The 25,192-nt window shown below is 36.0% G+C and overlaps 1 pseudogene; it reads left to right on the top strand.

Moving 5' to 3' along the window:
- Positions 1–23,256: 23,256 nt before the first annotated feature.
- Positions 23,257–24,730, top strand: LOC133529794 (uncharacterized; annotated as a pseudogene).
- Positions 24,731–25,192: the final 462 nt, after the last annotated feature.

Below are 25,192 nucleotides of genomic sequence, written 5' to 3'. Positions count from 1 at the left end.
CTATGGTATCACCCCAAGAACTAATAGAGTTAGACCAAGATAAGTTGGCAGCGATTGTGATAGCCCAGCCTGTGTAAGTGTTATTTTAAACGTCAAACATCTTTGAAATCATGACGTTTACTTAACACTTATCATGCTAGGCTATCAAAACTGCTGCCAACTTAGCTTGGTCTGACTCTAAGAAAGAAAGAAAGAAAAAAGAAATTTATTTGCTAGAAATGTGGTACAAAGAAATGGTGTTAACAATTGTTCATGAGTTCAGCACATTTCGCCAAAAGTTATTTTCTATTATTTTCTAGTAAGCTACCTATATGATGGTTATTAAAAAAAACTGTCAAAAAAAACTGAAAAGTAAGTTATCCCCAAATTATACTTCAGGATTTTGTATAATTTATTTCTGATAATACACATACAATATAATATGTGGTCTAGTTAACGATTCTGGAGTCTGACCAAATTAACTCTGCAGAGCTTTGCAAAGACAAAGTGTGGCAATGTTATTAGTGTCAAACTTATATGATAACAAGACCTTTATAATGACACTCCCTCACTTTGTTCTGTTCAAGGCTATGCAGAGCTAGCTTAGACGGACGCTACTTCTAATACGAGTAACAATTTTTTGGTACAAAAAAAAAACATTTTTGATACAAGCTTTTATTGCTGACTGTACTTTTCTTTCCACAGGCACTAATAATCATCGAGACAATTCTAAAAACCCACTAACACAATTAGGTTGCGTTGTTTTATCACATTGTTCCCATGGCCACCCGTCTCCATCGTCAGATCAGCTCGATGGTACCATAATATTGCATTGTCACCCGACTTACATATGAATCACATATGAACCACAGTCGGTGTATAATACTACTAATGTTATGTGATGTGTTATTTTCTGTTCTCTCTGTGTATCGTGCACCTAATTTTGTGTTATATTTTTTCTTGAAATGAAGCATTTTGTTAGCTTAAGATAAGTTTATAGGCGTATTGGTATTGGTATTTTACCATACCCATAATTGCAATACGTAAAATAAATAAATAAATATGTAGGAATACAAAATTTCAGCTAAATCGGAAACCGGGAAGTGGTACAGTCAGCATCAATAATAGCGGATGAAACAACGTGCCAAAAGTATCTGATATTCCAAAAAACATTTCCAAATATAGATAAATATCTAAATTCACGTTCAAAAGTATATCTTTTACAGTCTTAATTGCTCTACGTATAGAACCATCACTTTTTGTTAAGCTCTTACAGTATGATAGATACATTTGAGACCTTGTTTGATATGCTACTTTTGATTTGAGTGTACAAGTTTAGCTTCCAAAATTTGACTCACACAAACATACAATACATACATACAAACGGGGCAAGTTAAAAAAGTTACTTCATAAAATGCAAACTCTCCGAGACCCGTGGCGCCATCTCTTAATAGTCAGGAAACAACCAAGCAGCGCACTCTGTGCGTACGTTTCCCAATTTTACCGCTAGGTTTATGCAGTTGCGTGGGTCAATTTATTAGCTATATATCGAGTAAACATTCAATAACTAACATAAAAACTAAATAAAACTAATCTTAAACTACTAAAAACTATCGCCCTGCGGCATAATGCCGTAGATACTGGCAGCATTTCCTCGCTGTAATACTGATTATTTATGCGAGGAAGCTGCCAGCTCTACGATCACCTGGCGTCTGATATTATATATATATTATAACAAAATATTATATATTACCCTCCTTTCTGTGTATTATAAGGGTCCTGACCGAACTAGACTAGACTGAAGGACTAGACTTTCTGCCCTTTCTGCCCGCAACTGAGGTGTGGAATCATAGATAAGTATATATTATTTGTGTGGAATCAAATTTTTTTAACAACTGACACATATATTATGAAAGGTTAAACGCTTGCATGTATCAATTTATTGATAAGAAACACAAATAAATGTTGTTTTATATGCTAATTGAAATTTATATTATGCTATGGATTAATTTCAATAAAGTTTGTAATTTCTTCGGCGTATTTAATATATCATCACGTAAAATATTCATTTCTACATACGTATGTATACTTAGTAATTCCATAATTGTGTCATGAACATGCATAAAAATCAAAAATATGCTATAGGCAAAGACGATTTCTGTGTTATTTTATTAAACCTTTAACATGAAACTCTCAAACAAAGATGAACCAGCCCGATTCGAACTTTAACGTGACGTTTTTGTTTAAAGAAACGTTTGTTTGAGAGTATCAAGTTAAAAGTTTAATAAAATACTTAAAACAAAAATCGTCTCTGCCTAATAGCAATTTTTTTTTGCATTTTTATGACAACAACACAATCATTGAATTACTAAGTGTCTCAAATGGAAGATGAAATTAGAGGATATTAAAAATAATTTAGCAGAATTAATTAAAAACCTTCTTAATACTTTTAAATTTCCATAACGAATAAAAAGGTAACATTAACCTACCGTTTATTTTAAATGCCAATGAAATGAGTTAGTAAATAATGGTAGACTCAAACACACCCAAATTGTCAGTAAAAAAAGGCGAGAAATAAAAATTTTCTATGGGAAATCAACCCTAAAGAGAGGTATGGGCAATGTGAATGTCGTCTCGCCTTGTGTGGTAGGGCACAGCACAGCAGATGTCATTCCAGATCTAGAGCAGAGCCCAACTGGGGAAGTACCTCCACCTTACAGAAAACCGCAGCCAAATAACACTTGACCCTACTCATAGTGTTGTGTTCCTGCCGGTGAGTAAGGTTGCCAGAGCTCAACGAGGGGAGGTGGGGTTAGGGTCGGCAACGCGCATGTAACGCCTCTGGAGTTGCAGGTGTACATAGGCTACGGAGACTGCTTACCATCCGGCAGGCCGTATGCTCGTTTGCCACCGACGTAGTATAAAAAAAAAAAAAACCCTTCGCGCCTACATTTCTTACATTTGTGCCTTTTTCTACTGACAAAGTAACTCTGCCAGAGTAAATTACTTATGTAAGCTTACGAAAACTTCTAAAATTAAGAAATAAATTGTACACAATATTTAAAACAAATTAATGACATACTTTTACTTGTGACATGTACAACCTTTACTTACCCTATGATCAAAAAATATATAATTGATGAAGTTAAGTAACTAACTTGTACCCATTTCATACCTAAAACAAGGTAAGTATGATTAATAAACGAAGAGGACCTTCGAAAGCTTTTATGAATAATTTGCATCTAAAATGGAGAAAGCATTATTTCATCGTTGTTGACAATTGAAGTAAAAGGCTTCTTTTCATCCTGAAAAACATAACCTCTTATCATCATAAATAGCTGCCGACTAAGATACGTTGTACCTTAAAGTATCTTTTATACTAGCTGCTAATAGCGATTACTGAAAAAAGAAACACATGCTATATGCACTCAAACGTAGAAGGCTGTGTGCCCACGGTGCTATGTGTACACGCCTTTCACTTACGCACACAGAGTAAGAGAAAGATAGAATAGTGAAAACTGTAGAGTAACTTGTATACTATTGGTTGTGTAAATTTTAATAACATTTATACTTCTGTTCGGTGATTAGAACGCGATATAGTTTCATTATTTATACGTTATCCGAGGTTTAGAAATAGTCGCATTGGACCCGTTCTGTACGGCTAAGATGGTCGGCTCTTTATCATTTGCCACCATGCCTGTCACGTTCTAACAAAGTAAGTGCGAAAGTGATGGGCATAGTGACAAGCGATAAAAATGGAACCTTGCTGCCACTGCTGATCACATAATATGTGTACAAAACGGAAAGTTTTAAGTTTGGAATCGTATTATTATTTATTCAAACTAAAAGAACTACAAATACATCTCAATCCTGTAACAACAAAGCTTATCTAATGGAGAATATGCTTGGTTTGAGAATAGCTAGTCATATTCGAACGTATTATAAATGGTTGCTAATAAGGCATAAAAGTGGCCGTCATTCCTAATAACATTCAGTTTGTGTATAAATAAAATAAATAAATAAATATTATAAGACATTATTACACAAATTGACTAAGTCCCACAGTAAGCTCAATAAGGCTTGTGTTGTATATATTTCTTTATAAATTAGATATAACAATAAAAAGTAGATTACCATGATTATTGGTCAATTTTGAAAAGAAAACTATGTGTTCGAGTAATACGAATACGTTTATTAGCAACAGAAATGACGTTTAATGGAATAAAGAATCATAACAACATAAAAACATGACTCTTATCACAAAAAAAATATCAGATATTTAACTATCCATTCCATAAATAACGATACTTTTACCTAAATAGTTTTAACTGAAAGTACCCTTATAATAGCGCTAAATAAGTTTATATTTAGTCATATTTTTTTTAAATATACATGTTTTTTTTTTCCTCGTATTCAAAGTAAAAAGTAGAATGTGTAACTCGGGTGAAGGAAACCATTTTATCCCTTGTTTAACAATCTACTAATCTCTACCTACTTATTTGGTAAAATATACCAGGGTGTCAGATACTTATAGAGATTGTATCATATGCTACTATTGATGCTGACTGAACTCTATTTTTGTAAGCAAAAAATTTTATAATGCAACCTACTCCATGCCTTGCTCTGGGCTAAGCCGGCACAAGGTAAACTTTCTCTACCACTACATGGACACAATGAATGTGTGTGCGTGACACTTTCACTCGCGTGCTTTTTTTGTTCCGTCTTGAATATTTATTTTTAATTCCGTTTCTCGTTCAGAAGTAAGCTTTGATAGATAATTTGGAAATACAATTCTGTCATAACTTTTCTAAGCGTATATAATTATGTACCTTCAAAATACCTTAGGTAGTAATTCTGCCCGATTCGAACTTTAAGTTACGTCAAAAATGTCCTAAACATATATGGATTAGATATGTCAGTGTCAAAGGTAGGTTTTGTTTGAAGAAACGTCACTTTTGAACGTCACATATCTAATCCTTATCGTATTTTCAACAAATGTTTGACGTACCTACCTTATAGTTCGAATACTTCGAATCGGACCGATTGTTTATTTAAGATATGCATATTAATGTCATATATAAATGAAAAAATGGCCAATGCCTCCAGTGCCCAGGGCTGGAATCAAACTTAGTGTCCTCCGTTTACGTGACAGACGCCTGAACCGCTCGGGCACCCGAGTTCGGTGGCAAGGGTCGAAATTTCAAAGTATATGATAATTTCCGAAGGCTCGTAATTCTATCTTTTTAATGTGATGGCCAGACATAAGAATCCATGGGGCAAAATTGTTTGACAAGTAGGGAGTTCCTGTATCGATAAACTCAACTATCGATCCTAGTTCTATATACTAGTGATCACTCAAGGGTTTGCTTGTAAAAATATGTTTTTATTAAGAGTAAAAAATAATTAAATAATAACTCAATGTACTCTTCTTCGTTTTTAAGACAAGACAAGACAATTTTATAATTTTACTCCTTTAATTTTAGACGCTTAATACAATAAAATATGGAACAAATTCTGGTCGTTTACTTTAACAATAGTAAATGGAACATTCACGAACAAAAAAATTGGGATGAGTAAAATTATAAAATTGTCTTGTCTTGTCTTAAAAACGAAGAAGAGTACATTGAGTTATTATTAAATTATTTTTACAACATCCTCGGGCACTGGAGGCCTTGGTATTTTTTTTTTCCTTTGTATATGACATTTATTTCGTTTATTATTTAAATAGTATTGTGTCTACTTATAAAAAAAAAAATTAGAATAATTCCATAGAAAGTCATTTAATTTCTTCTTAGAGTATATCTACATCAATCATCAAATCTAATTTAATTTAAAGTGGTTATGACGTTAAGGGGGAAAAACAGAGTTTCTTTCGTATTTATACATTTAGCAGGTGTTTGATAAATTTTAACGACAATTTTACACTCATCGACTTAGACTCCACAGTAAGCTCATTTTAGGACCTGTGTTGTAGGTAATATATGGTGTTTTGGATGCACCTACTTATTCCGGGTGTAACACGAGCAAATAATTAAACCGAGACTTAGACCCCACAGTAAGCTCATTTTAGGACCTGTGTTGTAGGTAATATATGGTGTTTTGGATGCACCTACTTATTCCGGGTGTAACACGAGCAAATAATTAAACCTTATATATTGCACTCCTCAAACGATATATGTATACGAGATATTGACTCTCAACTATTAATAATTATAAAATCTTCAGAATTAAATATTATTTATTTTCAATATACGCTGTCATCAGTGTGTTTGACGTTGCTTGTCACGCTTTAAACATAATAAAAATCAAAACACAGGTTATTTTTAAAAGTTTGGGAACAAATGTTAGTCAGTTAATTTGAGGAGTAAAGCTTACAGTTTAATTTATTGCTACTGTTACAGGAAACACCTATAATATAAAGGTAAGAGATCTCGGACCCAAATCTTCTCGGGTCCGAGGTGTAGTAGGGTTAAAGCCGACGTAGCTTTAATTGACGTTCATAAGAGCATTGTAAATATGCCTACTTAAAAAATAAATTATCTTTTTCGACTAATTATATCGTTTTTACGCAAAAACTTGGTACACATCGATTTCGCTATAAGGGCAGACTTCTACTTGCAACATTCCAGCAATGCCTTAACTTTTTATATACTTCTGCTTGATAACGACTAGTTTACACCTTTTCATTTTTAAATTATTGGCAGAAGTATAAAATTCTGAGATTTTTTCTTTACATTCTCTCACAACTAACATTTCATCGAAATCCGAAGACGATCATCATATTCACATCTCGCCTCACCTGACATCCCATTATTCAACAATTACAGCATCTTCGAAAGCCGCCTCGAAAACAACTTGTTCATCGGAATTCGGCCTCCGGCAACGTCCGCATACACCTTTCTCCCGCTTTCACACTGTTATGTCGAGTAAACATAGTGCCCTCATTGTTTCCCATCCACAAACAAACGGCACAACTGAAAGGTATAACCGAACAATAATCAAGCTTATATATTAATGAGAGAGTTGATTATTGATTGGGAAGAAGATGTTACTTAGGTTGGATTGGGAAGGCATTGGTGAAGAACAGGTGGTCGAGCAGTTTCCAATTTTTTTGTATTTATTTCGGGTGCGGCCGTCGTTAGAGGGGCAGTAAAAGTTGTGGATAAAGTTGGATAGGATGTATGAGATGTTGAAACAGAGTCGATAAGACAATATTGAAGAAATACTCCTGGTTCCGTTAATAATAGCTCCCGCGGCATTAACGTACCTGTAAACACACAATGAAGATATGCTTACGCACCTAACATTATTTATTTTGATTATGTACCTATTTTATTGTATTTTTAACTCATTCGCGTCTTTCCTACAGATATCGAAAACGAAAACAAACTACTGCATTCGATAAATATAAATAGCATAAGAAATATATATATATGTATATTTCTTTTGAATATCATTTATGAATGCACTACTGTAACTGTGTGTTCTTATTAAAATATCATTTTAAACATATAACAAAAAATCTTTTAATGATTAAGCAGTGGATTTTAAGAAAGAATGCCTTTTCTCTAGTAATTCAGGAAGACATCTTAATCAAAGTGGCATCTTTACCAGTTTTCGAAGTCGCATAGAAAAGCGGATGTGCGCTTCCGTGAGCGCAGCTGACCTGCTATCGCGGATTCTCGGACTTAGATACTTACTTTGAAGTAGAATCCGTCCAAGCTAACTTTGCAGTGACTTGAACAAACTTGAAAAATCAATTTTTATAGAAATTTGACATTAATTGACATGTCATGCAGTTAGCTTGTTTCGACTCTAATTTTTTGTAACACTTTTGTTTTGTCATCATATTTACGAAAATACAGGGTGGAAAAAATCTATTGGCCCTGGAGAGAAAATTCTTTCATTTCTTCTACCCTGTATACTATAAAAACGAATGCTATACTTAAAAAAAAAAGTCATTTATTGTCGCAAAAAATAAATAAATAGTACATACAGCAAGCAGCAGCAAAACATGATTTTGATGAGCTTTTTTGTTTCGTATTCGACTGTTTCCTTTTCTGAAATGTATCCAAAATTTTTATACCTGAATAATAATTAAATATTCTATGTCGGATTATTCTGTTTTTTGCGCTAATTGATATCAGATTTAAAAATACTCGGCTTCTCTTTGCGGCCTATGCAACTAGGCCGTTTTAGGCAATATTTGAATAAATTCAGCGCTTAAAAAACAAAAATATCAATAAAGCAAATATTCCGCCAAAGATATTGATAATAATACTCTGTGATAAAAAATCATTGCTCTAAAGTCTAAAACCACGAAGGAAAGAGTCGAGGACGTTTCTACGGATTAATGACCACTCCGTTAGCTTCTTAACTCAATGCAATAAAGTTTAAATCGGTCATGTTTTGACCACGGAAAAAATATTACACCTATGACATACTGTACAGTGAGCTGCAAAATTACATGGAGAAATTATGAATAAATTTATTGATTAAGTCAAATAAGATGGTACTTTTCATTGCGACATCTATAAAATACTACTACAAACACAGCCCCTTTTATAGGGACTTATTTGTTGCAATTGGCCACGGCTCTTGGGAGCCTGGGGTCCGCTTTACAACTAATCCCAAGATTTGACGTAGGCACTAGTTTTTACGAAAGCGAGTGCAATCTGACCTTCCAACCCAGAGGGTAAACTAGGCCTTGTTGGGATTAGTCCGGTTTCCTCAAGATGTTTTCCTTTACCAAAAAACTGGTAAATATCAAATGATATTTCGTAGGTACATAAGTTCCGAAAAACTCATTGGTACGAGCCGGGGTTTGAACCCGCGACCTCCGGATTGAAAGTCGCACGCTTTTACCGCTAGGCCACCAGCGCTTGTATTCACCAGATCAGTCAGTATTAGCTCGATAAAGAAAAGAAATGTCACCCTGTATATATACAGGATGTAGGTAACTACGTATAATGGCGTCAAGAACCTTCTCCACCTAACTACAACTCATCAAACTGATCAAACAAAGCAAACCCGGACCATGATTTCTCCCAACACAGTTACGATATAGGCGCACGGACATATAACTTACAAAACCTACTATCTTGTAAACTTGACTTTGAAATTTGAACTTTCACTAAAGGTAGTAAGGCTGAGATTTCAATGACTGGAGTGTAATATAAGATGTTTTGTAAGTAAGCTCCCTGTGTGTTATATCACCGTACGTAGAAAGTCAAGTGCATTGAACTTGCGAGTGCTGCCTTACCCAGCATCTCATCCAATACTTGTTATAAACCAAACCATATTTGTATGTGCGTAAGGTATAAATTTGTATAATGGCACAATATTTATAGGTATTTGGTTATTACGACATAAAGGATGAATGGATATGAAAGGCGCGAGTGTTTTGTTTTTTTTGGAATCGTCATGTAATATGATATGACTAACGGACCGATTCGAACTTTAAGATACGTCAAACATTTACTAAATATTTAAAAGTATATGGATTGGATATGTCAGTGACAAAAGTGACGTTTTTGTTTGAAGAAACGTCACTTTAGACACTGATATATCTAATCCATATCGTTTCGTTAGTAAATGTTTGACGTATCTTAAAGTTCGAATCCGTTTTTTGACAAGTTTTCACACATATATTATTGCGAATAATTATGATTTGATTTACCTACAAACGATGTCTTTTGTTATACCTACCAAATATACAGAGTCCGTCTAAGCTAACATTGCAGGGATTTGAATAGAAAAAGTGTGGGTGTCATTATCATCGTCATATTTTCATATAAATTTGACATTTATGATTACAGTTTGTCATATAATTCCATGCAGCGTAAGCCTGGTCCACCTCTTAACCTTATTTTTACAACGTCACGTCACGAAAGTAAAATAAGATATTATTATTTTGGTCACGCATTTTAGAAATTAGTGCCTACGCCAAATCTTAGGATTAGTTGTCAAGCGGACCCCAGGCTCCCATGAGCCGTGGCAAAATGCCGGGACAACGCGAGGAAGAAGAAGAAGGTCACGCATTTTAGACGTTGTCATCGTATTACATTTTCTTCTATTTTTTTTGACACAATTACCATTTCTTCAAGTGGAATAATCTTAACTAACAACCCCAATCCCAAATAGCCTAATCCCAATAAGGCCTAGTTTACCCTCTGGGTTGGTAGGTCAGATAGCAGTCGCTTTCGTAAAAACTAGTGCATAAGCCTATTCTTGGGATTAGTTGCCAAGTGGACCACAGACTCCCATGATCCGTGGAAAAATGCCGGGACAACGCGAGAAAGAAGAAGTTATCGAAAACTGTTGCAGAAAATCTTATTTTCGCTTAATGGCAAGATTCGATTTATGATTCAACTCCGATTTCTAATAATATAAAAAAATACAGAAACACCTCTGTGTCTTTGATACCAAACCAAAACCCGATTAAAAACTCATAACCCAGTAAACTCAATCGATTAATAGCAAAACGCAAAGCCGAATAGAAACCATGTCTGTGGAACGGATCATGAGAGCTTGTAACAAAGACGTGTGGTTTGTACGGGTTTGAAACACATTTTTATAAACCGTTAAAACAAAAAATAACATTGAACTTCACCATTTTTTCGTTCGAGACGAGCCCTATAACTGTACCCCTAGTGTAAATAAATTCGATTTCCAAACGTGACGTACGCGTTTGCGTTTAGTCTCATTTTGTATTGGATTTCGAAAGAGCGCGCCAAGCGGGACGTTTTGGAACCTCAAAATCCTATACAAAATGAGACTTAACGCAAACGCGTTCGTCACGTTATGATGTCGATCAAAGTTACACTAGGGGTACAGTACCCCTAGTGTAAATAAATTCGATTTTGAAACGTGACGTACGCGTTTGCGTTTAGTCTCATTTTGTATTGGATTTAGAAAGAGCGCGCCAAGCGGGACGTTTTGGAAACTCAAAATCCTACACAAAATGAGACTTAACGCAAACGCGTTCATCACGTTATGATGTCGATAAAATGTACACTAGGGGTACTGATCTGCTTTTGTTGCCACATACCTGGTGAAGCCTCTGTTTAGGATATGGATTGCTTAGTTAAGTTAGTTTAGAGATTTTGATGGTTCTGCAAATAAATGTAGTGTCTGTGCGGAATGTATGGGAACCAATACATTTCCGCACAGACTCTAAAATTTTATATCTTTGGAGTCAAACTTTTTTCAGTTAAGGATGTTTTTATTGCTGTCATGAAAGTGGAAAATGACTTGAAAGACTAGATCTACCGTGTACTGTACAATATGTAAAACTACGGCGTTTTTATTGACAAGATTACATTATACTGGAACTAATTACCATTTGAAACTTACAGTCTACGCACATTTGTACATTTATTTGCAATATGTGTTGAACCTATTTCTTCTCTATTATTTTCTCTTAATTGTGTTACACCTGTGTATGCTTTATATTTCATGTCTAATCGCATGTTGTATTCTCAGAGCAAAATTGTATGTATGTATTAACTTCCAGTGGAAACTGTTTTGGCTAATGTGTTAAAATACCTTTCTTAGGCTATATTGTGCTGTTTGTTTCCCTAATCAATAAAAAAAAATATACATACGTTCTGTTTTATGAAAAATGATTTTTTTGGTTTAAAAATATGTTAAATATGTATGAATGTTATTTGCTTGCCACAGAAGTACATATTGGGCGCATATTACGGGTGTTTCCTCGCTTGGGCGGTAAAGCCGAATTGTCACCCGCTCTCACTTTCGCGCGCTTTCCACTTTCGGCGTCTGCGCACTTTCCCCGCGTCCGGTTGCGACACGGCACCTGACACACGTCATGTGTGACAAACAAACAAATACACATATACGTAAGAACATCTTATAAATAATAAACATATATAGATTATTGCATAAATCTAACACAAGTCAAGTACATTATTCATTCATTCTTCTTCTACCTAGTTTTAACCCCGCCTTGTGTATTATTGATTCCTTATTTTAAAATTATGGCTTTAGTCCAGTGGGACTTTTTCGCCAGTATCAAGGTATTGGGAGCATTAAATATGACTAAAATTGTACGGTTAGTAACAAGACAGTGTACGGTTAGTAACCAAGATATTAATCTCGAGGCTATCAAGATGGCGCTCGAACCGAAAGTCCCGTGAAACAAAAACGCCACTTTTGACAATGACATGTCTAATCCATATCGTATCTTCAAGAAATGTTTGAGGTATCTTAAAGTTCGAATCGGGCTGTTAGTCCCACAGTCTTTAAGTTCAAAGAGCGCAAATATAAGGCGTGTATACATATTTTTGGCACTTTGTCCGTCTCGATATTTTCAGACGTGACCGTACTAGACGATGATATATAATAATAATAGATAGAAAACATTTCGGATTTAGATAGCGGTGGAAGAAACTATAATAATATATATCTACCTAAATTCAGGGTGTTTATTTAGTCACCTGCAATAATTTACGGGGTGAATATATAGGTCATGTTGAGCAACCTTTAGTATGGAACCAACCCTGAAATCGTAAAAAAAAATCTCCCATAGATGTCAACGTCAGACAGCCAAAATGTATAAAACAGCCAAATTTTTTTTTCGCAATTTCGGGGTTGGTCCCATAGTAAAAGTAGGTCAGTAAGACCTATATAATATATTTACGCTGTAAATTATTGCAGGTGACTACATAAACATCCTATATATGTATTTAAGTATATTGAGAAAAAATCGAAGAAAACTTTTTTGACGCATTTTTTTGGTTTTCTTTTTTTTGGGCAGGTCATCCAACGTGGCCTACCTCCCATACAAAGCCAAAAAAATTTTCGCGTCAAAAAAAAATTCTACTTATTCCTACTCAGAACATGATAGATACCCAATATGCTCTTAAAATAAATAAATAATAAAATAAAATAAAAAATTAAAATTAAAATAAAAATAAAAATTATTTATTTTCAGATTCCTCCGATCCATAGATTGTTAGTTACAAGACACTTATAAAACTACATTAGTAAACTATCTTATATTATATTAAACAGATCCCCACTATTTTTATTACACCTTGCCTTGTAGAAAGCATCTACTCAGGAACAAATAAATATATGTGAAAACACACAAATAAATGCTCTTACCAGGATTCGAACCTAGAGCCTCCTACTTTGAAAGCAGGATCACCACCGATCAGGCTAGGACGCCACATATAATAGTTTTTCATAATCAAAACTGCTCATAAACGCAATCCAACCACTACCGGTTGAGTGGTTTCCCGTTCGCGTATTTACGCATGTATTTATGTAAGTAGGCTACACCTCGGAATGTGCACATATTTATGCTGTTCTTGACCGCTTTCCTTAACATACAGCTGTGAATAATATAAGAATAATAATAAAAAGGGTCAGTTGCGGAAGTCAGTAATTTTGGACACGGCGCGGATAGTCCGGCGGTTCCTCTCTCTGCAGCCCTGACCACCGGAAGCTTGGGCCCTGCCCCGCTGCCGGCGGCACCCCAGGTTAGGTTTTTTATAATGTGTTTATATGTAATTTATATAAAGCGCTGGTGGCCTAGCGGTATTTAAGAGCGTGCGACTTGCAATCCGGAGGTCGCGGGTTCAAACCCGGCTCGTACCAATGAGTTTTTCGGAACTTATGTGCGAAATATTATTTGATATTTACCAGTCGCTTTTCGGTGAAGGAAAACATCGTGAGGAAACCGGACTAATCCCAACAAGGCCTAGCTTACCCTCTGGGTTGGGAGGTCAGATGGCAGTTGCTTTCGTAAAAACTAGTGCCTACGCCAAATCTTGGGATTAGTTGTCAAGCGGACCCCAGGCTCCCTTGAGCCGTGGCAAAATGCCGGGACAACGCGAGGAAGAAGAAGAAGATGTAATTTATATAGTTTTGTGTTTTTATATTTTACTTTTATATTCATATTATAAATGACCTAGCCTAAGATCAAAAATAAATAAAGAGATAAATAATAATAAGGATCAAGGGTCGCTTTTTTTCGATCACAATATGGTTGTCAAAAATTTGTTTTTTTTTTTTTTTACTTTCGTTCAATAGAAAGAAATTACGAACATAGGTCTGAAACGCACACTAGGATACTTTATTTACATAATAGTTATATACAGAGACATTACTATAATTAGCTCAAATCTAAAATAGGCCCTTAAGGCATTGTACCAACAATGCTCGTTGTATCGCAATACTGTGCGAGGAAGCCGCTCTTCGGTCACCAAGTTACGTCAACCAGACGCTTCGCGATTTCTGCAAACAATTTGTGCGCACCTTAATTTTTTTTAACTACGTCGATGACAAACAAGCATACGGCCCGCCTGATGGTAAGCAGTCTCTGGATCCTATGGACGCAGAGGTGTTACATGCGTGATGCCGACCCTAACACCCTAGCGTCACCCGAGCATCAGCGTCTATCCAAATATTTAGCTGCTGCTTGACGCAACGTTGGCGAAAGTGCGCAGCGACGTCATTCTCCATAGCGCCGACTAGACGCTGACGCTCAAAAGACGGTACCATAGAAAATGTCAAGGTCAGGCAAAATGTATGAAACAGCAAATTTTTCTCGCGATTTCGGGGTTGATCTCATAATAAAAGTTGCTCAGTATGTAATGTAAATTATTGACATAGAATAAAATGTATATGTGTAATAAATGTCTCTCGCCAGCGTCAACGTACCAGCTCTACTTGAGCTCGCCAGCATTTTAAGAGACGATTGTAAGAGACCGGACGGAATGACACTAATTCCGTGGAAGATGGGACGGGTGCTGGGCCGCCACTTGTGTAGACACCCTGGCCCCGTCTCATCTCCATGGCACATCTGCTAAGGTCGGCGCGGCAGCTAAAGCGGCCGAAAAATTAAAAATCACCAAATATAGGGGCGCCGAATACAATTTCATACCTTTTGGCGTCGAGACCCTTGGCCCTTGGGGTCAAAGTGCCCTTAAGCTCATTAAGGAACTTTCAAAAAGGTTAGTAGAGGTCACCGGCGACCGCAGAACTGGCAGTTTCCTCGCTTAAAGAATTAGTCTTGCAATACAGCGAGGAAATGCTGCCAGCACCTACGGCACCATGCCGCAGGGGGATATTTTTTAGTATTTCATTTTAAGTAGGTATAGTATTATTTATTTTTAGATTTAGGTTTGAAGTTTTATAGTTTAATTTGGTACATAATTTCTATCAAAAGTTTCATTTACAGATTAAATTATCTCGTAAATTACATTAATAAAAATTGCTAAGTATGAATTGTAAATTATTGCAAGTAACTAAATTAACAGCCTATATACATTTTAATTAAATAAACTAGTTTAGTCCCAAAATTAAGCTCATTTCTACTAGAAAATAATGGCTGAAATTTTAAATACTCAAGTAAATATGGTATAATAATCCATTTTACATATAAAACCGCGGCCAAATAACAATAGACCCTACCAAGGAGAATTTGAAATACAGGTGGATTGTCAAAGAAAATTTTGTAGTGTCATTTTTGATATTTCAAATATTTTACACATATCAATGAAAGAATAAGGAACAAAGTCAAATGACGTTTTAAAAGTTTTAATCATGTGTAGAAAGATGGCAGTAAATTTACGTGGCTACAAAGTTTTCTTTGACAATACACCTCTATTTCAAATTCACTTTGACCCTACTCATAGTGTTGTGTTCCTGCCAGTGAGTAAGGTTGCCAGAGCTCAACGAGGGTGCGGAGTGTTAGGGTCAGCAACGCGCATGTAACTTGCAGATGTACATAGGCTACGGAGACTGCTTACCATCAGGTGGGATGTATGCTTGTTTGCCACCGATATGGTATATAAAAATACAAATTTATAGTTGTATTTAGGCATATATAGATACCTACCACTTACTCTTATTAATTTCACATCAGTCAACTTTCAAATACACAATTGTTTTATATATAAACATATAAAAAAAATTAACTTTTTATTTTTCTTGTAAACTCATAATAAAATAAACATTTTCACAATGAAAGTCGAAATCACGGCTGCGCCTGCGCATATTCTTTTTCTTTTTTTGTTCTCAACACATACTACTCCTGCCATCTAGCGTACGTTGGATCAAACCTAGCTTCCGAAAAAGTAACCAGTATTATTTACAAGTTACTTATTTCTATAATAAGTTGCTAAAATACAATTCAAAAATTGATTCAAAATAATTGGACTGGAAATAACTTTTAAAACTAGAAATCTACATCTAGATCCTACGAAACTATTATTTTATCTACCATCTTTGAACAATAATATATGTTCAGGAAAGATTTGTTGATTTTTAAGACATTTTTGAAATAGTGATTTTCTAAGATTATTTTAATTGTGTCGATATGAAGTACTTAATCTAATTTTAGTAGTGTTTATAATATTAGTGACCACAGTACAATGCTACAAGACAGGAAAGCAGTACATAATAATATATTATCTAAATTATAGTTATTTTTAAAAATAACTATTTGACTTTTTAGAAACCGCCAACAATCTAATGAAAGAAAGTTATACAAAGTTCCAAGCAAGCGCTACTTTGAAATTCGCGCCATCTATCGGCCGCTCGATGAAGCGCGTCGAAAGCAAAAAGGAAAAAAAAGCAATGGCCGACTGGCCGCCGACGCTTTCCGATAGAGAGTGTTGTATTCGTTTTGCTCTTTTTGTAGTTTGCTAAAGTGAAATTGTTCTTGTTTTAGTAACATTGTTTTACGATTCCAGGGGAAAGTGTGTGTTGTTTGATTTAGATTTGTTTGAGCAATTTTATTTGCTTATTGCATGGTCATGGTTAACGTTATTTAATAACTAATGATATACCTATCAATACGGTTTAGGTATTGGCAATATTGGCATAGATATCGAAATCCTCTTTAAATCCGATGACTTTGCACGTTTGCAGAGGTACATAGTTGAATCAAATAAAAATCGAATCAAATCGTTTATCTTTTTACTAGAATGTTTATACATTGACCCCCTTATTCATAAACGTCTAGTAAAGTTACAATGCCGCTAATAATCGTTTGTCCCTGTCCGACGTATTGGTATGATGGAAAGGGACAAAGGATTATTTGCGGCTTCGTAACTTTAGTATACGTTTATGAATAAGGGGGTGAAGCTTTCTAACTGAAATTTTACAAGAAACTAGCTGCTTGAAGCTTCTATAATGAGAGTATTATAAAACCAAGCATTTAAGAATCAATGACGATCATCTATGAGGTAGTAACGTTTTAAATCATTGTCTACAAGCAATTTGTAGTTTCAAAACGAATACAGGGACTTGCATGTGTCTAGTACATTTGCCATTACCAACTACCACGAGTTTAATGTACTTACTGACCAAGGACCTGAGCCAGCGAGCTATATTTTTGTATTCTTTTTGTGGCAACAAGTTTATGTTGCCTATTCAATGGCACTGGCAAGTTGGCAACGTTCAAATATGTGCATAGATGAGGCCAGCAGAGCTTATCTTTAATTTTTAACCGACTTCAATTTCATAGAAGATTCGGTTGTGGCTATTTTTTGTTCTATGAGATTTGGCTTAAAGGCTATAAAAAAAAGAATGTGACAATTCTAGGAATTGACAGATAAACATGCTGGCGCCATCTTTTAAATAGATACTTCAAACTTATAAGCTCTCAGTTGTCATTACATTTCACAATTACTTTGGCGTGCGTAGGCTTTTATTGAATTTACTGGATTTTTTGTGTTGCTGCTTGCTCGCCAGTCCAAATTAGCTTATAAGTCGTGCGAGACGAATTGACACGTTGTTCCGACCGCTTACCGAGTAAGCGACTCGGAGAGTCAGGCCTAGAGAACATGCAAATCGCCATAGAGGTACAATAAGTATAGAGATGATGTGGTTGAGCCGGCAGATGACCGAACGAGATGCTCTTATGGAACTTTCAGTAGGAGTAGCAGAGAAAGCGCTATGATTGTTTGACCTTGTCACAGTCTAATTTTTTTATTCTCCACCGTAAATTTAAGTATGGCTTATGGTGGGCAACAAATAACCCGACCAAATTACATAGGTTGTTTTTGGTATGTTGTCAGGAATGTTAAAGCGTGTTTTTAATTTGGCACATGCGTATGTTCTGTCCCTCACGGGCGCACGCGTATAGCACATCTAGTTGATCCTACTATCTATGCAAATCGCTTACGCTCCGTAGCGATTGAAACGCACCTGTCACTGTCGCACTAATGTGGAAGAGTGATAGAGAGACACAAAGCGTTTCGTTGTCGTAGCGATAGCGTTTGTCACCTTGGCTAGGCTGGCAGGTCAATAGATGCGCCCTCTGATTGCATAGACATAAATGTTTTCACCACATCAACTGCTAAAACAAAAAATAATTATAGGACAAAAACGAATGAGAAAGTTGCATTTTATCCACATGTGGGGCAAAGTAATCAGATGCAAATTTTGAGTTTTTTTTTATTGGATTTTATTTAATTAGATTTTTTTGGTATTTCATAATAGTTACCTCGCGTTGGTGTGGTGAAAACTTTAGTAGCATAACATACGGCCCGATTCGAAGAATGAAATAGGATAACGATAAGTTCTGATTTAGATACGTTCTCATTTAGATATCGTTTGTATCTCGTATAACTGACAGAAGCAGCTCGATTCGGGCAACCAATGTCACTTTGACGTTAGAAATATCGTAGATAGATCTTATTGGGATCACAGCGGAATCGAAATAACCGTCAATTTTAACATGTCGGTTAGTAATCGATCTTTCCTAGAGCTTAATCATTCTTCGAATCGGGCCGATAGAATAAGTTTTGCATGTATACAATTTTATGGGCTTATTGTCTGAAATAAAAGTTTTTATTATAATTATTATAAATGCTAACGACTACTTTCGTACATTGACTCGCCATTTGCTATCTCTATCGCACGCGCATAATTATATTGCTTTTTCGCCTGCAGAATGGCATTGATCGCCTGCACCATTGGCAGGACAGCAACATACCTAATTTGATAAAGATAGTGAGACAGGCGTGTCAATGTACGAAATTCTTTGTTCTTAACGTCCTTACTTTAACCTTTTCGCCGCCATGGACTTGATATAAAGTCCCTAAGTGCCACACACGCGACGACTTCATATTAGTTCATATCAAGTCGTGGTTTTGTCAGGTTTGTATACGTACCATTTTGACGAGGCGTTGATGAACTTTATTACTTCATTGACGTGGCGGCGAAAAGGTTAAATAATAATATAAATGACCGCGGTTTTTAGGTATAGGAATATGTCTGATAATCACGAAGGCGAAGTATAAGCGGAATCTAGACTTCACACCCGACTGCCGCCTTCGTGAAATGAAATACTCGAGAGCTTACTTCATTAGATATTTTATGAAGAGTTTGAGAGCGATTACAGTGGCGGTTAAGCCTTTGTTCGCTGTTCTTATTTTAAGAATGTTTTGTGTTAATAAATAAATTGAAAATAAAAAACAAAAATAAAATTAAGTTGGGCGACAATGCAATATAATGATAGTATCGATCTGATCTGATGATGGAGATAGGAGGTGACCCATAGGAACTATGTGATAAAACAACGCAACCAAATGATACCTATTTGGGTTAGGTAGAATTATCTTAATGAATTTTAGTTGCCTATTGAAAGAAAAGTAGTCAGCAACAAATGCTTGTATAAAATCAAATTTTTGACCGAAAGCTTATCAAATGCTATACAAATAGATGCAACGAATCTTCATGATAACACTGGTTAACCTGAGAACTAATCTCCCCCGTTATACAACTAATGGGATACACGGCCGTAGTTTAATGGACGATTCACATCAAAACCTTATGTTTTGTACTTACAGTCTATATTTAAATATCAGTCGTCGCAGACGCAGTGCCGCCGCAGATACTTGTGACGCTTAGCATGGCCATTTCAATATGGGACGTATCTACTGTAATGAAGGTTCAAATTACTTTGGTTTCACAATAACGGGCGTTTGATGTGTTGTACATAATTATGCCATAATAAAGGCCGATAAGTATCTGTCGCGTGCTGTCATTACCCGTTCTCGCTTTCTGCCCAAATTCGAAGACGTTTGGCCGTATTATACTTAAATGCAGTATTAGAAGCAGGGGACCTACCGCGAAGCACGTTCGAAGTGTTGCCTCTCTGTCGCACTTGTAAATTCGTACGTTAGTGTGACAGGGAGGCAAGTGGTATGTGGCGATGGGCGGTTCATTTATTTTGTATTGTTTTTCTGGATCGTTTTCCAAGTTACAATAGTAGCACAGGTTGGCTATGGGCAACACCGCCTTCAAGTCCATACATAGAAAAAAAAAGTAGCACAGAATGTTAGAAGAAACTAATAAGTACATTTGTAGACAGCTCATTATGGAAATGCCTTATAACTCCCACAAATAAATGTTGGTAAATTTCAATTAGAGATGCACCGGATATTCGGTTACTATCCGGTATCCGGCCTATCTGGCTTTTGTTTAAATATCCAGCCGGATACCGGGCAGTGACGTACTATCCGGCCAGATAAGCGATCGATAGTCACTTTGCTTGATTTTGGGGTAAACAAATTGAATCTAAAACACAGTCACGGACATAATCGAAATATAATAAGCAATAGTACATTGCGATACAACTGCGAAAAATAGGAAATTCGAAACGAGTGGCGATAAATTAAAACACGACCGAAATAAGTGTTTTAAATCGACACGATTTGCGAATTACCTATTCGCACATGTATCGTACAACGTTTTACAGTACATATAAAATATAAATAAATAAATAAATAAATATTATAGGACATTATTACACAAATTGACTAAGTCCCACAGTAAGCTCAATAAGGCTTGTATTGAGGGTACTTAGACAACGATATATATAATATATAAATATTTATAAATACTTAAATACATAGAAAACACCCATGACTCAGGAACAAATATCCATGCTCATCACACGATTAAATGCCCTTACCAGGATTTGAACCCGGGACCATCAGCTTTGTAGGCAGGGTCACTACCCACTAGGCCAAATAAATGCCCGACAAATGTTCGACACAGTAACGTAATATGCTAATTTTCGCACTAATGCGGTAAAGTAGCACCATATGTACCTACTGTAAATATATTTTTAAATCGTTAGCTTATATGCGTACATACTCTATCTACTGATCTTTCTCTTTACTGTGAATGTATAATGACAATAGGGCAATTTACCTAAAATCAAGTATTAATAAACGTACCTATGATTATTTTCACTTTCGGACATAAATTATTACTACGGTGTACATAATTGTGCTCTTAAGTACTTTATTTTGAAAATACATTGTAGTAGACATTGTTAAGATACCGTTAAAAAGGTACTTAGGTGTTTTAATCTATTACGTGGCTAAAGTTGTTTTCAGGGATCGGAACCGGTTTTTTGGAAAAACTTTGAAATAAACATATATTTCGGTTTATTTTATACTCTAAATATAGGACTCGGTTGTGTTTTTAGATAACGACTTTATTAGATTGCCCAATTAGAAAGGGAATAATTAACAAAGAACGAAAAAAATACCGTTTTCGTTCCCATACAAAAAATACCGGTTTCCGATCCCTAGTTGTTTTTAAACAACTAAAATAGAAATGCCAATTTTATCATTTTTATACCACGTCAGTGCATAATACGGCCCGACTGATGATAAACGGTTACCGTAATATGAAGGCAACTTCATAGGGGTCACTTGCGGCACCGCGCCCTTTTAGAAACCTGAACACTCCTTTTTTGAAGAACCCCGTCAAGTTTCTTGAAATAAAACCCAAGTACGGTTGTGTTCACAAACATCTATACAAGCCAAAGATCCAAAAATATGTTTACACGGCCTTATTATCAGTGTCTTACAGGTGCGTAAATATTTATTTTTCATCACACTTACTCGAAACAAGGAGTTAGTTATTACACGTAGGTGATGCAGTCCGTAAATTCTTCGAAATATTTTTCTTCACACTTGCTTGCACTTTGCACACTTGAAGTTAGGCAGAAGCTTTATTTTTACCGTATGTTATACGGGCGGTATAGGTTTTATGAACTCGCATTAATTCAATTCGTATCCGTACATAAGGATTGGCCTTATGACCGTTTTGTATATCCAGAGCTTCGTGTTCCTGGTCATTAGTTTGGACACGAACGCTTGGTGCAGGGCAGCCGCACAGCGTAGAGCGTTCTGGATCCGGACTTGTATCTCGCCCTCTCTCTGGTTGGTATCCCTGACTATGCAGCTAAGATACTTAAACCTAGCCACGCCTTTATATAAAGTATCTCCTACTGTGAGATCTCTCCTACGAATTGGAGTTCCAAATGGCCGAAGACCGTCTGGACGCCCTAAGTACCGCTGGAGAGACGAAATGCAAAAAGACCTTAGCAAACTCGGCACCGTCGACTGGACAGAAATGCTTTTGGACAGTGAAGCATGGCAGTCTTTGCTGTCTGAGGCCAAAATCCACTTCGGGACGCTGCGCCACAGCAGTAAGTAAGTATTAATTCAATTCACACACCTTCGTAATTTTTTGGAACGTTGGCTGTAAACATATTTACAAGCCAATATGAACTGGACTGTATAAAATCAATATAATATTTACCAGTTTCATTTTGGAGACGGAAAACATCGGGCGAATAAAACCAGTCCCCTATATTACTTACCTAACTCAAAGACTGCTGTAACTGCTACTGTTACCTACTATAACAACAACATTGTCTGAGACAAAAGTGCAAGGTCATTGCCACTACAGCCCCGCTCTCAACCATTTTTGGTGCAACTGATCTACGATTTCTCACGACTTTTCGATTTCAATCTGGTGATGCGGTAAGCGGCAAGTCAAATGATGAATGAAATGGTTTTCTGAAGCGCCGAACCCTTTCATTATTAATTCTGTTTTAACCACAGTGACTACCTACCCTACACTTATAGTGCTCAGTTTAAGTGACGTTCATGAAGTGGTTCGCGTAGCCAACTTTGGTAGGCTAGAATGTGGGATTGTGACTCCCACTTTTTGCTGATCAGCACTCTTCTGGCAAATGATATTTTATTTACCGCTGGAGGTCGGGTTTTCAGAGTTTCGCACTAATGTATTGGTTTATAGGTCTTTGCTCTTTTACCGGCACTGTATGCACTCGTATTGTATACTATGTTTTCACTTCGGACGATCTTATTAGTACCAAAGTTTGTCACATGTCAGCAATGCGGGTTCTTGAGCGCAGTGTGACCGGATACGATCGGTCCTATTAACACCTAAGATACTCGTTGGTAAACCTTCAATTTGCAAAATTTATACATACTTTTCATAAAGACGCCTGCGGTTACACTATGTATATGATTCCAGGCCCTTTAAGTTACCTACTAACATTTTGTGGTTTTAAATGATTCAAATTTGTATTAAGCGCCGTCTTTTCGTACTTTATGTAATATTATAACTACGTTTAGCTATCATAATTTTCTTTGTTATATTAACGTTTTTATATAAAAAAAAAACTATATCGACTTATTGATGTTAACGGCTTCAAGTCCAAAATAATATGTCATAGAAGAGATAGGTACGACCGTAATGTTAATATGCTCTCTAAAAATGAAAAACAATTTACAGTTTCGACAAATTCACGGTGCCGTGCAAAATTTTACAATGAATACTCCACAGCGGACAAATATGAGCGACATTCACATACGATAAAGAGGTAATTTGTCCAACAAGACATTCAGAAACCGAACTCATTTTGCCTAACGATTCAACGAAAATGAGCTAGATTTGACAAATTCGTATTGGACATGCTCAATTTCAATTTAATTTAGAGGCTATCCTCATCATAATAAGAGCCCTTTTGAATTTTCCCAACCGTAAAACGCATTTACAATTTCCCCGGCAGCCCAGGAGTAATCATCTGACCACAGAACTCGAAATATAAAAAGCCCAACAATAACAAAACATGACCACAGTATCAAACACTCATGACACAACCGGACGTGTTAATTCGAAAAATGTTTCTAATCATCCTATCAGTGTCCTTAGTTTTTGTGAGTGCAGCTCCAAATCCAGAAGAAAAAGAAAATGACAAACCTACGCTTGACACCGCAGCGCGTACAATAGGCAAAGATTGTGTTAAAGGAATATTAAGTCCGACGTGTTTGAAAATTGGAGTGATATCGCTTTTAGAAAAGTGAACAACAAAGATGAAGTTGCATTGCTGCCAGGAGTAAGTCTAGTTAAGGATACTAGTGACAATGGGAGGGCTGAAGCAGTTGCCAAGGAATTAGCGAAGTCTTTACCTTCGAACCCTGATGAAAGGTTGGATAAGTTCCTTCTGTACCGTTTGGGAACTTTTCTGGACACTCATTCGGTGAAACTGCGGTTACTTGATGAGGATACTGCCGAGGAAGCGAAGTCGGTGCTTGGAGAAGCAAGAGGAAGAAAACCGCCAGGGATGGGGAAGAAAGGCGGCATGGGAGGACTGATGGCTATGGCTATGATGATGAAAGGTATGGGCATACTTGTAAAGTTTGTAAGGTTTACCTGAAGGGTGTCAATGTTAATGATACTAACTTAACGATACTACTAACAGAAGGTCGTATTTGGATTCGTCTAACTTATGAAATATTTTAACTAGGGCTATAATTTTGATATCAACTTTTAGCTGATATCCTGTACTATCATTTAACAATAAAAAAGTACATGTCAACGAAATAACATTTTTGAAGACAATTTTTATCTTTGTTATCAATTCTCAAGTGATTGTAAAAAAAATCTGTAACATTTATGCTTAAAATTAATGCCCTGATTCATAAGCTATTGAATGATTTCTATTTTTTTAATGTGCGATAGGTAAATGGACAAATAATGGTACATTAAACAAGTGCAGTCGTGTTTGGCAGCATGAAACTTTGAAGGGGTGCAGTTTTAAAATGATTGAGAAAAAACATAGGTATGGGGAGGGTGATTTGTCGATAAAATTCATCGTACTATACGTGGTTAACGGCTCGACTATACGTGGACAAACATATTGTATAAATTCCGAAAAAAACAACGTAGTGGCATAGCTTACTTACAACAAATTGTGTCAAAATATTTTCAATAATGTTAATATCTAGAGCGGAAAATGAGAACTACGTTTTTATGAAAAGGCCATTTGTCGCAGGTCCTCTACTTACGTCTTAAGGTTCAAAAGTGACAAACCTTCAAATTCCATGACTGATATAAAGTG

The sequence above is a fragment of the Cydia pomonella genome, chromosome 21, assembly GCF_033807575.1.
Source record: "Cydia pomonella isolate Wapato2018A chromosome 21, ilCydPomo1, whole genome shotgun sequence".
In the NCBI taxonomy this organism is placed as follows: Eukaryota; Metazoa; Arthropoda; class Insecta; order Lepidoptera; family Tortricidae; genus Cydia; species Cydia pomonella.
The sequence above is the reverse complement of the archived record's forward strand: the minus strand, read 5'-3'. Positions and strand labels throughout refer to the sequence as shown.